General features: G+C 42.6%; 1 protein-coding gene across 5 annotated transcripts in view; it reads left to right on the top strand.

The window, feature by feature from the left end:
• The window catches only part of myripb (myosin VIIA and Rab interacting protein b), a 146,655-nt gene that overhangs the window by 8,255 nt on the left and 123,588 nt on the right, over window positions 1-14,812 (top strand). The gene's annotated exons all lie outside the window — the stretch shown is intronic.

Here is a 14,812-nt window from a genome sequence, read left to right as displayed (position 1 = left end):
TCTCTAGATGGGCACAACCGCAGAACTATCTGAATTGCTGAACAAATCAGAGATGTGGCTGGTGATTTAAAGGAACACGCCGACTTATTGGGAATTTAGCTTATTCACCGTAACCCCCAGAGTTAGACAAGTCCATACATACCCTTCTCATCTCTGTGTGTGCTGTAAGGCTGTCTGACGGCTCCAGCAGCATCAGGCCAGCACAGAACATGCAGGTGAATGGTTCCAGCAATCCTACTGCTCCGAATAAGTGACAAAATAACGCCAACATGTTCCTATTTACATGTTGTGATTTATAGAGTCACAGCGTGTACAAAAAACAACGTAACAAGAGACACAGCCGTCTTCTAACTGTAAACAAACCGGGAACTACATTCTCAGGCGGAAGAATATAGTACTTGGGCGGAGTGATATGCTTGCAGCAAGCCTGTCTGAGAATATAGTTCCCGGTTTGTTTACTGTTGATGGCTGTGTCTCATGTTACGTTGTTTTTTTGTACACGCTGTGACTATACAAATCACAACATGTAAATCGGAACATGTTGGGGTTATTTTGTCACTTTTGTCACAATTTGGAGCAGTAGGCTAGTTGGAACCAGTTACTTGCAGGATCTGTGCTGGGCTAAGCTAATGCTGGAACCGTCAGGCAGCGTTACAGCACGCACGGAGATGAGAAGGGTATGTATCGACTTGTCTTACTCTGGGGGTTACGGTCCATCCATCCATCCATCTTCGTCCGCTTATCCGGTATCGGGTCTCGGGGGGAGCAGCTCCAGCATGGGACCCCAAACTTCCCTTTCCCAAGCAACATTAACCAGCTCCGACTGGGGGATCCCGAGGCGTTCCCAGGCCAGGTTGGAGATATAATCTCTCCACCTAGTCCTGGGTCTTCCCTGAGGCCTCCTCTCAGCTGGACGTGCCTGGAACACCTCCCTAGGGAGGCGCCCAGGGGGCATCCTTACCAGATGCCCGAACCACCTCAACTGGCTCCTTTTGACGCGAAGGAGCAGCGGCTCTACTCCGAGCGCCTCACGGATGACTGAGCTTCTCACCCCTATCGCTAAGGGAGACGCCAGCCACCCTCCTGAGATCTCGTTCTTTCGGTCATGACCCAGCCTTCATGACCATAGGTGAGGGTAGGAACGAAAACTGACCGGTAGATCGAGAGCTTTGCCTTCTGGCTCAGCTCTCTTTTCGTCACAACGGTGCGATAAATTGAATGTAATACCGCACCCGCTGCGCCAATTCTCCGACCAATCTCCCGTTCCATTGTCCCCTCACTCGCGAACAAAACCCCAAGGTACTTGAACTCCTTCACTTGGGGTAAGGACTCCGTTCGGTTTCCTGCTGAGAACCATGGCCTCAGATTTAGAGGTGCTGATCCTCATCCCAACTGCTTCACACTCGGCTGCAAACCGATCTAGTGAGTGCTGAAGGTCACAGGCCGATGATGCCATCAGGACCACATCATCTGCAAAGAGCAGCGATGAGATCCCCAGCCCACCGAACTGCAACCCCTCCCCACCCCGACTATGCCTTGATACCCTGTCCATAAATGTTACAAACAGGATTGGTGACAAAGCGCAGCCCTGGCGGAGGCCAACCCTCACCTGAAACGACGAACTGTTCTCTGCAGTAAGTCGGGGGTTACGGTGAATAAGCTAAATTCACAATAAGTCGGCGTGTTCCTTTTTAAAGTGTGGAACCAGGAAAAGTCTGGCTAGGATTTAGTTTAAAACCTGTATAGTCATCTGACTGCTAGTGTTTTTTGACCCATTGTAATGGGAAAATTACATTTAAAGGTGCAATATGTAATATTGTGTGTAATACTGGCAGCTAGCGGTTAAAATAGTTACTGCACTACCAATTCAAAATACTGCAGAGTCGTTTCCCCCGCCCCCTCCTGCCCAGACTCGAAGTTCACGGGGGTTGCCAGGCTGAGACCGCAGCATTCACAACAATGTTGCTAGACGCTTTTCTCACATAGCCAGACGTTACTCCACAGCACAGCAGAGTAGCTAACGTTAGATGCTAGTCTCACATAGCCAGACATTACTCCACAGCACAGCAGAGTAGCTAACGTTAGATGCTAGTCTCACATAGCCAGACATTACGCCACAGCACAGCGGAGTAGCTAACGTTAGATGCTGGCTATATTGACATAAAAGCCCGTGCTCACGCGGAGCTCTGTAACCAACTGACAGACACACTTTTTCGGCTTAAAATTACAGTATGAACCGCTAAAAACACAACAACCTCACTGTCCTCTCCACACGCCAGTCAGGCACACTTCCTCGGCTTAGAATTACAATACGAAACGCTAAAAATACCACTACCTTGCCGACGGAACACACTTCATTGGCTTAGAATTACGGCAACAATCGCTAAACACACTGCAAACTCACAGTCCTCTCTTTCCGATTTACAGCCCCCCTCTCGTGGTTTAAAATAACTCACCGTTGTCGGCTCCAGCCGCTGAAGAGGCTACACGCTGTAAACAGCCATAACAACAGTTAGCAGGGTTAGCATGGCGGCGTTAGCCAGGACCAGTCGGGATCACTGTACTGGCTATGTCTCAATTTTATTTGCGAGTAACCAACTCGGTTACTCTAGCTATATAATAGAATGTGAGTACACAAATGTTGAAATGACAAAAAATGCCCGTCCCTAGTAGCTGTGATAAATTAGCCTGAAGCTAATGCTTACCTGTTCAGGAGAAAATAAGCCAACTCTGCATCCTTTTGGGATCCAAGCTGTCTCCATCTTTCAAATACATCTCCAATATTTACCAGGGGGTTGTTACGTCTCTGGTCACGCAACTGTTAGAAACATGCTGTTTTCTTTTTTTTTATGTCATGTAGAATCTATCTCCGTTGATCCTGTTCGTTTGTTTGCTGCTTTAATGGCTGTACTACCGTTACAGCTGTAGCGCGCTGGGTTTACATTTTTACAGGTATATCTGGCAACCCGGCCTGGCTGTCAAACTGGGCCGTTGATAACAACACACAGACCAAAACATAAATTCCGTCACGGAATGTAGATTTCAAAAAGAAAAACTACTGAAATTAGCATTGTTGTCAGAAAAGATAGTATTTCAGTTTAACATGTTTCCTTAATATCTGATGAGGCATTGGTGTCATTTTTGGATTTATTACAGTATAAATATTACATATTGGACCTTTAAGCATAATTCCTTATATTTGTGTGTTTTATTTCTACTTTAATTCTCTCACAAATGCTGAAAGAGTCTATCTCATTTGCCACATGTAGATTTTGATTCTAACTTTGTGAGACATCCAGTCTGGAACATTATGTGAGCCTGAACCAATAAGGTACAAGGTCACCCTAAAACTATCTCTAGTTTTCTCATGCCAGTTTACCTGTAACTGGGGGGATGACAGTCGTACAGGGAGGAGGAGGTGAGATGGCTCCAAGATGTCTCTTGTATTTCTCTGATTGTCTTCACGTGTATCAGATTGCCTGTCAAAATTGTAGCGTCATACTAAGCCAAGTGCGTGTGTGTTGTCACTCTGAAGATTCATAAAAGCCTGGTGTTTCTGTTCACTCATTTGAGAAACTGACTCCACACTGGGCTGCGGCCTTTTGTGAAATCATGTTGATCCTATATTTGCAAATATATCTTTTTTAATAAAATACAAAAACCCAATTTGGTTTTAGTTTCAGCTAACTCTGAAAACTCTTCCCCCTGCTGCAAAGGAAACTTCCACTACACCATCACCCTTTTTTCAGCTATGTTGACGCCATTTTCTTTCCTCCTGATTTCAGCAATTAACTCCGTGAGTCCATTTTATCACCAAAGCTACAAAAATACCCAGTTTGTGATACATTGGTATTATCCTTTAAATAGAACAACACTGTAATTCAAATTGCGATGAAAATAAAAGACAGTGAATTTCATCACTGGATGGTTCTGCATAGTGTAGTTCCTGACTCAGGGTTAGTCCTATATCTCCCTTTAAAGACAATTGCTAGAACATAGAACTTGTTTGTGACTGACTTTTTCCACATGTTGTTTGGGATGAGATGCTCCTGTCAACAGAAACTAATACTTATGCTGGGGTTTTCCGCTGCTTGAAAAGGATGTTGACTGTAAGCCACTAACTACATATGAACCTGACTGAAGCTTTTATGGGAAATTGTGACATATCACTCTGCTTGCGCCATTTCCGACCGCAATCCTATAGATTGAAGGCTTCCAAATAATTTCTTTCTAGTGATTATCATCAGCTTTGTTCTCAAGGGGATGACTGAACCTAAAACAGGGCGGAAACAATGCCACACACCATTACACCAACCACATTGACTGAAATAAGCTGTAAGGATTCCCTTTGTGTTGACCACACACAGTCACACATGCTCAGATTGAAGTCTGAACTTTGATTTAACATTTATATCACTGTTATATTATATATCACTACAATTATAATATTGCTTTTTAGGATGGATCTGTTTGTGTGTCTTTGTGTGTGTGCTTAGTGTCTACAACTGATGTGCACACACTCGGACACTTTTGCCTCGTTCCATTAGGTCATCAACTATGAGTTTTCCCAGGATGCATTAGCCCAAGGGTACAGGCAGTTAGTGATACCCTGCTGGTAGCTGTCACAGACTGTGTGCGTGCGTGTTGATGAAGATGACAGGGGAGTGGGCTGAGGCTGTTTCTCTTGTTGCCTCTAAATGGGAATAATAAGCGCTTGGTCCTTATCAGAGCATCACTGTTTTCTGAGAAATCCGAATGGCATCCTGTGGTTGTTTGTCACCAAGACAACACCAAGCTACCAGCTAATCCAGGTTATCTGATGGGTATGTCAGCAGCTCAGGACCTTACACTTGTCTATATTCTCCCAGAGCAAGCTGCTGAAGCATATTCAGCATCACTTATGTGCTCCAGGGAAAATGCCAAGTTTATAAATAACATTTTGTTGGGTTATTATTTCCCTTTTGCTCTCGGTTTGTGTCTATAAAACCATATTAAAATGAGACTGAGTACTGCTTACCTACGTCATGAGCTTAGGGCTTTGATCGGTTAATGAGCAGAAGATGAGTCATCCTATTCATTTGGATTGCCTTACACTTTTACAAAGGCTTTTTTCCTCATCAGATTGCCTCATACTCATACACCAGATTTTTCTGGTGGCGTCACTTTGGGTGGTCCCCAAGTACAATTTTAGATGTCATTTTTGCTGCTTTTATTTTTAACCCAGCATACAATCATTATAGTACAGCACTGTTTTTCTGATTTGTTTAATCTGAAATGCTGTAAATAGGTATGGACCCAGATGCAGAGCAGCCCACAGAGATCAGATTTTGTGCACACATTTATGTCAGTGTCCTGCAGAAATACTCAAACAAACCTTCTGGTCCAGACCATATTCTATCTTTCCATTCCCGGCCAAATGAATTAAAAATGACACAAGATATTTAAATAGACAAAGTTTGACTCAGATGAAACAGATGGTCTGGACTACATTTAGAGTTTTTTCTCTCTCTCACACACCCAGGCTATTTGCCCTTGGCTGCTGTAATGTAAATGGATTAGGGCCTTTTATAGAAAAGAGGTTCCAGCTGTATTATTCTGCTGCCATCTTTGCCAACCATGCACCATGCATGTAACACTTGCCATCTCTGAGGAGGACTTACAAATGCCAAACCCCATGATACTCAATTTTATGAATTAGTCCTAGGCAGTTTCGCAGACCCTTGAGTAGGAAATGTAACGTGTCATTCTGGGTGAGACTTTGTGTGACAATGTGCTCCAGTAGAGCATAAAGTGCTTAATTTTCAAAGACTTAAACCATACAGTATGTCTCTACTCAACTTTTATTGAAATCCGATACAACAAGACAAGAAATATTTCTGCAAAAATATACCCCCAATCTTCAGAAGGAATCTGTGATTAAATAGGTTACAACAAAATGGCAAACTATAATATTAATATGGGATCATTCATGATTTTATAACATGCAGGAATATATTAGAAACTTAAAATAGTATATAAAAAGTATCTGTAAGTGCAGACTGGCTGATAAAAATAAGATAGCTTTCAAAAATAAACATGGAAGTTGTCAGATTTTCACACCAATCTTCAGTGTGTGTTTACATGTTCTTTAGGAAAATTCGGACACATTTTTACTGTGCACATTCCTTATCCGGCTTTGCCACAATGAGAAAGCGCATTTTATTTTGCAGCATCCATCTTCTTTATGCTTCTTTTGGGTCTGTCGTTCTGTCCATCATTCAGTGGATCGCCCTGAGAACACACAACAAGTCATGTAAATATTCATAGAATATCGTAAGTTTGTGTGTAGGAGAATAAACGCTACTGTATGTGAGGACTCACCAGGACAGAGAAAGCCCCAGAACGACCTGAATTCCTCTTGGGTGGCTCGATCTTCACCTGTCTTCTTACTCTTTTCACCTGGAAGTGAAATCCCAGATAGAAAAGTGTCTTAACAACTCACATTTGAGGACACAAACTTGTTTCAGCACACTGAAAGAGATTTTGAACATTTTCCAGTGCAAAAATGAAAGGACGTTATCAGAATGATATCAAAAAGCCATTTCAACAAACAAGATTAAACGGCGAGTAGACCAAAGTGATCCAATAAAACCAAGTAAGGTGGCCTTATAACTCTGCCTGCATATCCGGCCTTTTTTCCCCAGCTTTTCCTTTGCTCGGGGGTTGTCATGGAGACTCACCTGTAGGGGGTTGGATGTCTTGTCGTTGGTAAGGAGGGAGAAGGAGCCAATGCGGGATTTCTTCTTTTTCTTATTCGCAACTTGAGGTGTCAAGTGCCGCCTGGACCTATCAGCCTGAGACACAATGGACACTGGGATTAGTATATACATTGCTATATCCTGAACATACCCTTTGTGTTCTTTTTAAATCCATTTAATTGATTTACAATTTGGATAACACACAATTCCCAGCCCAGAGTTTTGAATATTACATCTACATCCCTCCAGATGCTCTTATATGGTACTTTTTCTTTATCACTTTTATCAACAAATAATGTGGTTTCTGTGGATCATTTCTGTATTTCAGCATATACAGATGATTCAGGATGACTAAAACGTCACAGGAACTTTTTAGCAGCAGCAGCCACTGCTGAAAACCAGTCCCCACCTTCCCCCGCATTTGGCGTCACTCCTGTGAGTCCTGTGTGACTAAAGAAGAAGTGGTTTACCTGGATGAGAGTGTTAGGGAAGCCTTTGATGGAGACGGACCCAGGCAGGCCTGAGTGGCTCAGGTGGGTGGGACCCCTCTGCTCCAACTGTCTTTTACGTCTGAACATAACCTACAAGGGTAAGACAGTCACAACCACATCCACAACCACAGATGGAAACAACTCCTGCACGTCTCTCCCTGTTTGGGAAAGTGCATCAAGTCTAATGTGAGCTGGATACTGAGTGGAGCACATTCTCATCTAATCTCATCCTGTCCTGTCCTTGTCACATTTAGGCAGTCAAACTCCAGCATTAAGGGGAGGAAACTGCAAAATTATTATTGTCAGTGACTCCACCATTTCCTGCATTTCTCATTGATCTGCTGATAAACGAAGCACTGCTATTGATTCACTCATTTTCCTAATAAATGGACTGTCACATTAAGAAAAGTTTCAGTTTGCCAATTGTTTCCAGTATTGGATAATAACTTCTCTTTTTTTACTTGTAGACAACTACAAAATATTTGCCCCGCAGTCATTTGCAATGGCATTTAAAGTGTCACAGTGATTGCGGTTGACCTACATTTGAATTATTTTTAAGGTTTATTATTGTGGAATGAGCTTTGGGCAGTGTTCCCTTGTCTTATGCCTGCTGTGTAATTCCTATGACCATGAATCAGGCGCCCTCAGAGTGAAATCGGATCTGAACTGTAGCCCTGGCAAACAGGAACTAAAGGATTCAGACTGAAGCTATATCCTTAAGTAGAACAGGAGTACAGGACGGTGGCACATACCAGTTCTTCAGTCAAGGGTAGCGCCCTCTGCTGCTCGTGATCATCATACTGAGAAGTGAAGGTGGAGAGGATCAAGAGTGAAATTCTTACACTGTAGCATGATTCAATCCATTCTTTTCACAGTTCAAACACTAGCTAATGACTGAAAAGCTGGCCTGTGCATTGTAAACAATTTATGAATATGTGACCATTTAGTAATTCCTTCACAGTCCTTCACATTGATTATGTTTTCATTTATTTTTACTGTATGAAAATAGTTCACTGACCCAGACAAACCATGACACATTGTCCTGTCTAACAAAATGTCACAATTATGTCATTACTTGACAAAACAAATAATTCTTCAGCACCAAAGTCATCCTACATGGCAGCGTGTGTGTGTGTGTGTGTGTGTGTGTGTGTGTGTGTGTGTGTGTGTGTGTGTGTGTGTGTGTGTGTGTGTGTGTGTGTGTGTGTGTGTGTGTGTGTGTGTGTGTGTGTGTGTGTGTGTGTGTGCGTGCACGTGTGCGTGTGAGAGATAATAAGCAAAATTCAGGCTCCATTTAAACTTGCCACAATCCATCTGGCTTTCTGCTGTTATGTGTTGACGAGTCCCATAAATGAGTAATTTAATGTATTCCACTCTGGTATAAATACAAGGAAACTAAACCAAATGTAGCCTCTGAAAAGATGCTGCATCGGTTATTAGTTCCCACCACATTTGATTTACAATTGCGCATGCTGTAATTAAAATACAAATAACTGCTGCATAAAAGCACAAATGTGACAAAAACTCCCTCAGATGGAACAGAATTCCCAAATGAAAACTCATATGTGAGTGAAAATCCGTTGTCCAGATGAGGGTGATTACTTTGGACAGAACATGAAGACTGTCCACAGAAAAATGCCAACCACAAGTTTAAAGTATAACAGCTGTGAGCCACATGAAAAGCCAAAAAAGGGAGCTGAAAGATTTTGTTCCATGAAGGGGTATATTTTTGGTGTGGTGACTGTAAAAACCATAACAATGAGACTTTGTTTCTGTTAGAAGAAAAAAATGATATGTCTCCACAGGTCAGGGTTAGACTGTACTGGTTAGTCTGCTGCCATCCTGACACACACACTTGACCACTATTATCGTCACAGCAGCCACTTTCGAAGGAGTCAGAGTGAACTTACATTCCATCAGAGTTACTGGCTTCCTCTGACCACTGTAAGAACACTGACCACTGTGTCTGAGCAAAAATGTAAAAACTAAATCAGTACGCTACTGGTCATTTAAACCTAAACTGAAAGTACAACCTGTTCAATATTACTGTTCTTTTCATGAATTATACTGATTGTTGAGGTACTTTCTAAATTGTTATGCCAATCACATGGAGACAATGTTGGTTAAAAAGGCAGATGTGTTAGAGACCAAGCTTTTTAAGCTTTGAGTCAACTGAGATTTGGCTTGTACAAAAGAGACAAAAATGCCTAAACTATTTTATAAATTCACTGCAATTTTCCAAAATTTAAAACCCTATTCTCTTAAAATTAAAATCAAACTGACTTAACGTAACATTAGAGATGTTTCACTGCCAGCTTGCATTACATAAAGTGCTCTGTAACGTCCTTGCTGAGGGAAAAAATGCTGATAATTCAGATTCTTTTCACTTTCATTAGAGAGAAGGGTTAGTTATTATGTAGTTTGCTCCAGCAAACAACATTTAAATAGCCTTAAACAGGCTGCATTTACCTCTGTAGTGTCAAAACAGCACAGATGACTGACACATAATGAACACCTCTGGTTACCACTGTCCTTCCCTAACTATCACATCGATTAGAAGTGCGTCTCTTACCTGTCCGTCTGCGGTCTGTCCACTGACACACAGCTCTCCCTGTGTTGCTCCTGAGCAGTCGAGGGCGTGTGACAGCAGGCTTGCTTGCAGGCAGAGCACGCAGAGCCAGATAGTAAACCCCATGATCCAGGCAGGAACTCGAGTGTTCCCAGCCCCTGTCAGCTCCGTGCTTTATACTCTCGGCTCTGCTAATGGGGAACAGATGCAGGGGAACGGGAGGCCATGCCAGCTTCACGCAGACAAACAGCCCACCACAAGCCTGTGCTCTCCGCCAGCCAGTGGCCTGCGGTCCTGCAGAAACATGTCAGACATCTTGAGGGGCCTCCCCTTTAAAAGCTGCCTCCCCCTACCCCGCTCATTCAACTCAAAGAGAAGGACATTTTCCACTTATGCCTGCACTGTAGCTCCTGCCAAACTGTGTGTGTGTGTGTGTGTGTGTGTGTAAGAGAGAGAGAGAGAGAGAGAGAGAGAGAGAGAGAGAGAGAGAGAGAGAGAGAGAGAGAGAGAGAGAGAGAGAGAGAGAGAGAGAGAGAGAGAGAGAGAGAGAGAGAGAGAGAACTTGTTGTCAAACCTCTGTACATAAATGAAAAATGGGTGGTTTGGTTCTTGTAATGTCTTGAATAAATGCTGCATTATGCAGTGAATTAGTCTGCTGGCTCATTGTAGCTGAATCACTTTCCTTGTGCTTTCAAAATGTACAGTATATGTACAGTGGCTGTTTATACAGTTCTGCACTTATCCAAACACTTCAGTAAGCCTTTTGGAATTACAGTAATTACTCCTCAGTAGGCTTCTTGGTGGAATATACAGCAGCTATCAACACTGTCAGTCCATCTTTCAGCTCGCAGACTTCTGTTGACTGAACACTGGCAAAGAATTGTCAGATGTGGATAGCAATCATTATGGGTCTATTAGGGAAACTGCTCATGATCATTTTGGAAAGAAAAACTGAAAAAAGACAGAAACCTAGTGTGTTAGATTTAATTTCCTCTTTAAATTGTATGTTTTACATTATCAGGAATACATGTTGAGAGAGGTTAATGTACCTCTGTGGGAATTTATATGGCCTTTAAAACAGTACACCATGAAGAATGCATCTCCTGATGTGGCATGTTACACATGAATAGGCACCCTGTCTCAAGGTGTATTGCAGGATGGAAAGAGTGAGTGGGAAGAGGAGAATCTAGTCTAATGTCTTCAAACCTCAGGCTGTGGGTCACAGAGGAATTGTCTCCTGCTAGGATTGGAAACATGCACTGCTGTGAAAATTGTGGAAATTAAATAAGCCCATTCACCACTTCCCTGTGCCCCGGCGTATCAGTGAAATATGATGCATCTTACTCAACAAACTTGTATCAATAAATCTGTAATCTCTCTGACAATTTCCCATTGAGTCACCCCCACCACACACACCCACACCCACACCCAAACACCCTTTTTTTTTTGACGCTGTGTCGTAACTATTGTTACAAAGTTCTCCCTGGAGGTTTGGAGAGACCACACTAGACAGCTGCAGGCTAATGATGTGAATTGATGGAGGGGATGTTTAGTCAGAAAATATAGAAAGGGATTAGTCCTCAAAACAGCAAACGCTGCTTTACTTGGCAGCCAATCCAAAATGGACTCAAGTCTAGGAAAGGACAAACATTTTACTGGACAGCCCAAGCAATTAATTCCAGTGTCAGACCTTTTGAGAATCACAGTCTGTGCTTCAGACAAACATCAGATGAATTCTCGTAAAACGGTGCTGAAATCATGTTACCAAGGTTACAAGTTTGCATTAGCCTCTCATAAACCACAATGTGGCCATGTTAAGAGACAGTAATCACAGCGAAGAATAGTTATTGCATACCCTAAATCCCTGTTATTCCCTCTACACTTTCAAGTTAAAAGTAACTATTCAATGCATCTCAGGGAGTTCACTGTAAAACAAATTGCTATGCAGAGCCACTCAGTATTTGCCCTCCTCTGCCTCCCTATGGGGGAAGAGGCAGCGGCTCTGTTTTGAGCTGCTGTCAGTGTCTGAGGATAATGCTCTATGGCCAGCAGCTGTTGACCTTGTGAAAAAAACAGAGATAAGAAGACTGGCCATTTGTGACCCAGAAATACTTGTAGAAATGTGTTTGTATCTGCGTGTGAGGGTAAGAAACAAAGTTGTTTGGCAGCAGAATGGCAGATGAGAGAAAACAGGAAATGTGAATTAGGAAACAACATCTGGATTAAGAGACATGACTCATAAAGTAATGGATGTTTTGGAACAAGAACAACCCAAGGTTTCTTTTCAGCACTGTAGCCAGGCTGACAGATAGTCACAGCTCTACTGAGCCATCTATTCCTCTAGCTCTGAGTAGTGATGACTTCATGAGCTTCTTTAAAGATAAAATTACAACAACAATTAGAGATAAAATTCATCACCTTTTGCCCTCAACTTCTAATGGTTCACCTTTCAACGCAGGACTGCTAGAAAGAACAACTAGACCTGACATTTACTTAGACTGTTTTTATCCTATAGACCTTCAACAACTAATGGTAAAGGTATCTTCAGCAAAGCCATCTACCTGTCTCTTAGACCCCATCCCAACGAGTTTACTCAAAGAAGAATTACCCGTGGTTAACACCTCTCTACTAGATATGATCAATATGTCTCTATTAACAGGTTATGTACCGCAGTCATTTAAAGTAGCTGTGATAAAACCTCTTCTGAAAAAACCCACCCTCGATCCTGAGGTCTTAGCAAACTATAGACCTATATCTAACCTTCCCTTTCTCTCAAAGATCCTTGAGAAAGTAGTTGTTAATCAGTTATGTGATTTTCTCCAAAGCAACAGCTTATTTGAAGACTTTCAATCAGGATTTAGAAAGCATCATAGCACAGAGACGGCACTGGTGAAAATTACTAACGACGTTCTAACTGCTGCAGACAAAGGACTTGTCTCCATACTTGTTTTATTAGATCTTAGTGCTGCATTTGACACTATTGACCATAAAATCCTGTTACAGAGATTGGAACACTTAGTCGGAATGAAAGGAATTGCACTAAGCTGGTTTAAGTCTTATTTTTCTGATCAATCTCAATTTGTTAATGTTAATGATAAATCCTCTAAGTACGCGAGGGTGATGCATGGCATTCCACAGGGCTCGGTGCTTGGACCAGTTTTGTTCTCCTTGTATATGCTTCCTCTTGGTAATATCATTAGGAAACACTCAATTAACTATCACTGCTATGCAAACGACACCCAATTATACTTGTCAATCAAACCAGACGAAACAAGTCAGTTAGCTAAACTTCAAGCATGTATTAAAGATATAAAATCCTGGATGACCTATAATTTTCTGATGTTAAACTGTAACAAAACTGAAGTTATTGTGCTGGGCCCTAAACCCCTCCGAACTTCATTATCTACAGATATAGCTACTCTGGATGGTGTTGTCCTGGCCTCCAGCACTACTGTCAGAAATCTAGGAGTTATTTTTGATCAGGATATATCCTTTATTGCCCATCTAAAACAATCATCGAGAACAGCCTTTTTTCATCTTCGTAACATTGCCAAAATTAGGAATATCCTGTCTCAAAACGATGCTGAAAAACTGGTCCATGCATTCGTTACTTCCAGGCTGGACTATTGTAACTCCCTACTGTCAGGTTGCTCAAATAAGTCCCTTAAGACTCTCCAGCTGATCGAGAATGCTGCAGCACGTGTTCTGACGAGAAATAAGAAAAGAGATCATATTTCTCCTGTTTTAGCTTCTCTGCATTGGCTTCCTGTAAAATACAGGATTGACTTTAAAGTCCTTCTCCTGACCTACAAAGCCCTAAATGGTCAAGCACCATCCTATCTAGAACAGCTCTTAGTACCTTATTGTCCCACTAGAGCACTCCGCTCCCAGAATGCAGAGTTACTTGTGGTTCCTAGAGTCTCCAAAAGTAGAATGGGAGCCAGAGCCTTCAGCTACCAGGCTCCTTTCCTATGGAACCAGCTCCCAGTCTGGGTTAGGGGGGCAGACACCATCGCCTCATTTAAGAGTAAACTGAAAACTCTCCTCTTTGATAAAGCTTATAGTTAGGTTAGATATGGGTCTATAGTGGAGTGAGGAGTTGCAGCGTCCGCCTAACCCGGCCCACCTGCTTCTCTTCGTAGTCATCAGATTTATTGATCATATAATCAATAATATAGTGTGAGTGGAGGGGGGCAGGCCAGTACAGCCTCTCATCAATGTTTTCATTTGTTTCCTTTTGTATGCATCCTGTCCCAGAACTGCTTGTTACTAACCTAGCTCTGGGGAGTTTACTCCCCAGAGTCCTTATGAAAGGTTGGTATCTATCTTGTAGATACCAACGCAGCAGGACACGGCCGGGCGTTGAAAGGAATCGCAGATGTTCTGCGATTCCCTTCAGCGCCCGGCCGCGTCCTGCTGCGTCTGATACATCTACCCGTGCTCCGCAGCGCCACGTTTCATTCCGCAACGTCCTGCTGTGACATGAACTACAACGACTACCTTCAAAGTCACTGTTCCACTATCTTCAATGCGACTATTATCGCCTTCACACCCCCAACCGGCCCCGTCAGACACCGCCTACCAAGAGTCTGGGTCTGCCGAGGTTTCTTCCCAAGAGGGAGTTTTTCCTCGCCACTGTCGCAATAGCCATTTATAATGCTTGCTCTTGAGGGAATTACTGTAATTGTTGGGGCTTTGTAAATTGTAAATTATAGAGTGCGGTCTAGACCTTCTGTAAAGTGTCTCGAGATAACTCTGTTATGATTTGATACTATAAATAAAATTGAATTGAAGGTTTTGGATTACGTAATTGAAACATCGACTCTCTGACGGCCACATTTGCTAAAGGGTTGGTTCACCCAAATTACAGAGAAACATCATCCATCATGTTTTTTAATCCTCCGTATCCTCCTTGGCTACTAGCAACTGTGTGGAGGAGGGGTGGGGGCTGTGCGCAATGACAAAAGGCTTGTATCATGTGGACGCACCGACTTAGAATTCCTCATGGGGGCGAC

The sequence above is a fragment of the Perca flavescens genome, chromosome 22 (genome assembly GCF_004354835.1).
Source record: "Perca flavescens isolate YP-PL-M2 chromosome 22, PFLA_1.0, whole genome shotgun sequence".
NCBI lineage: Eukaryota > Metazoa > Chordata > Actinopteri > Perciformes > Percidae > Perca > Perca flavescens.
Note: the sequence above shows the minus strand (reverse complement) of the source record. Positions and strands in the feature narration are given on the sequence as shown.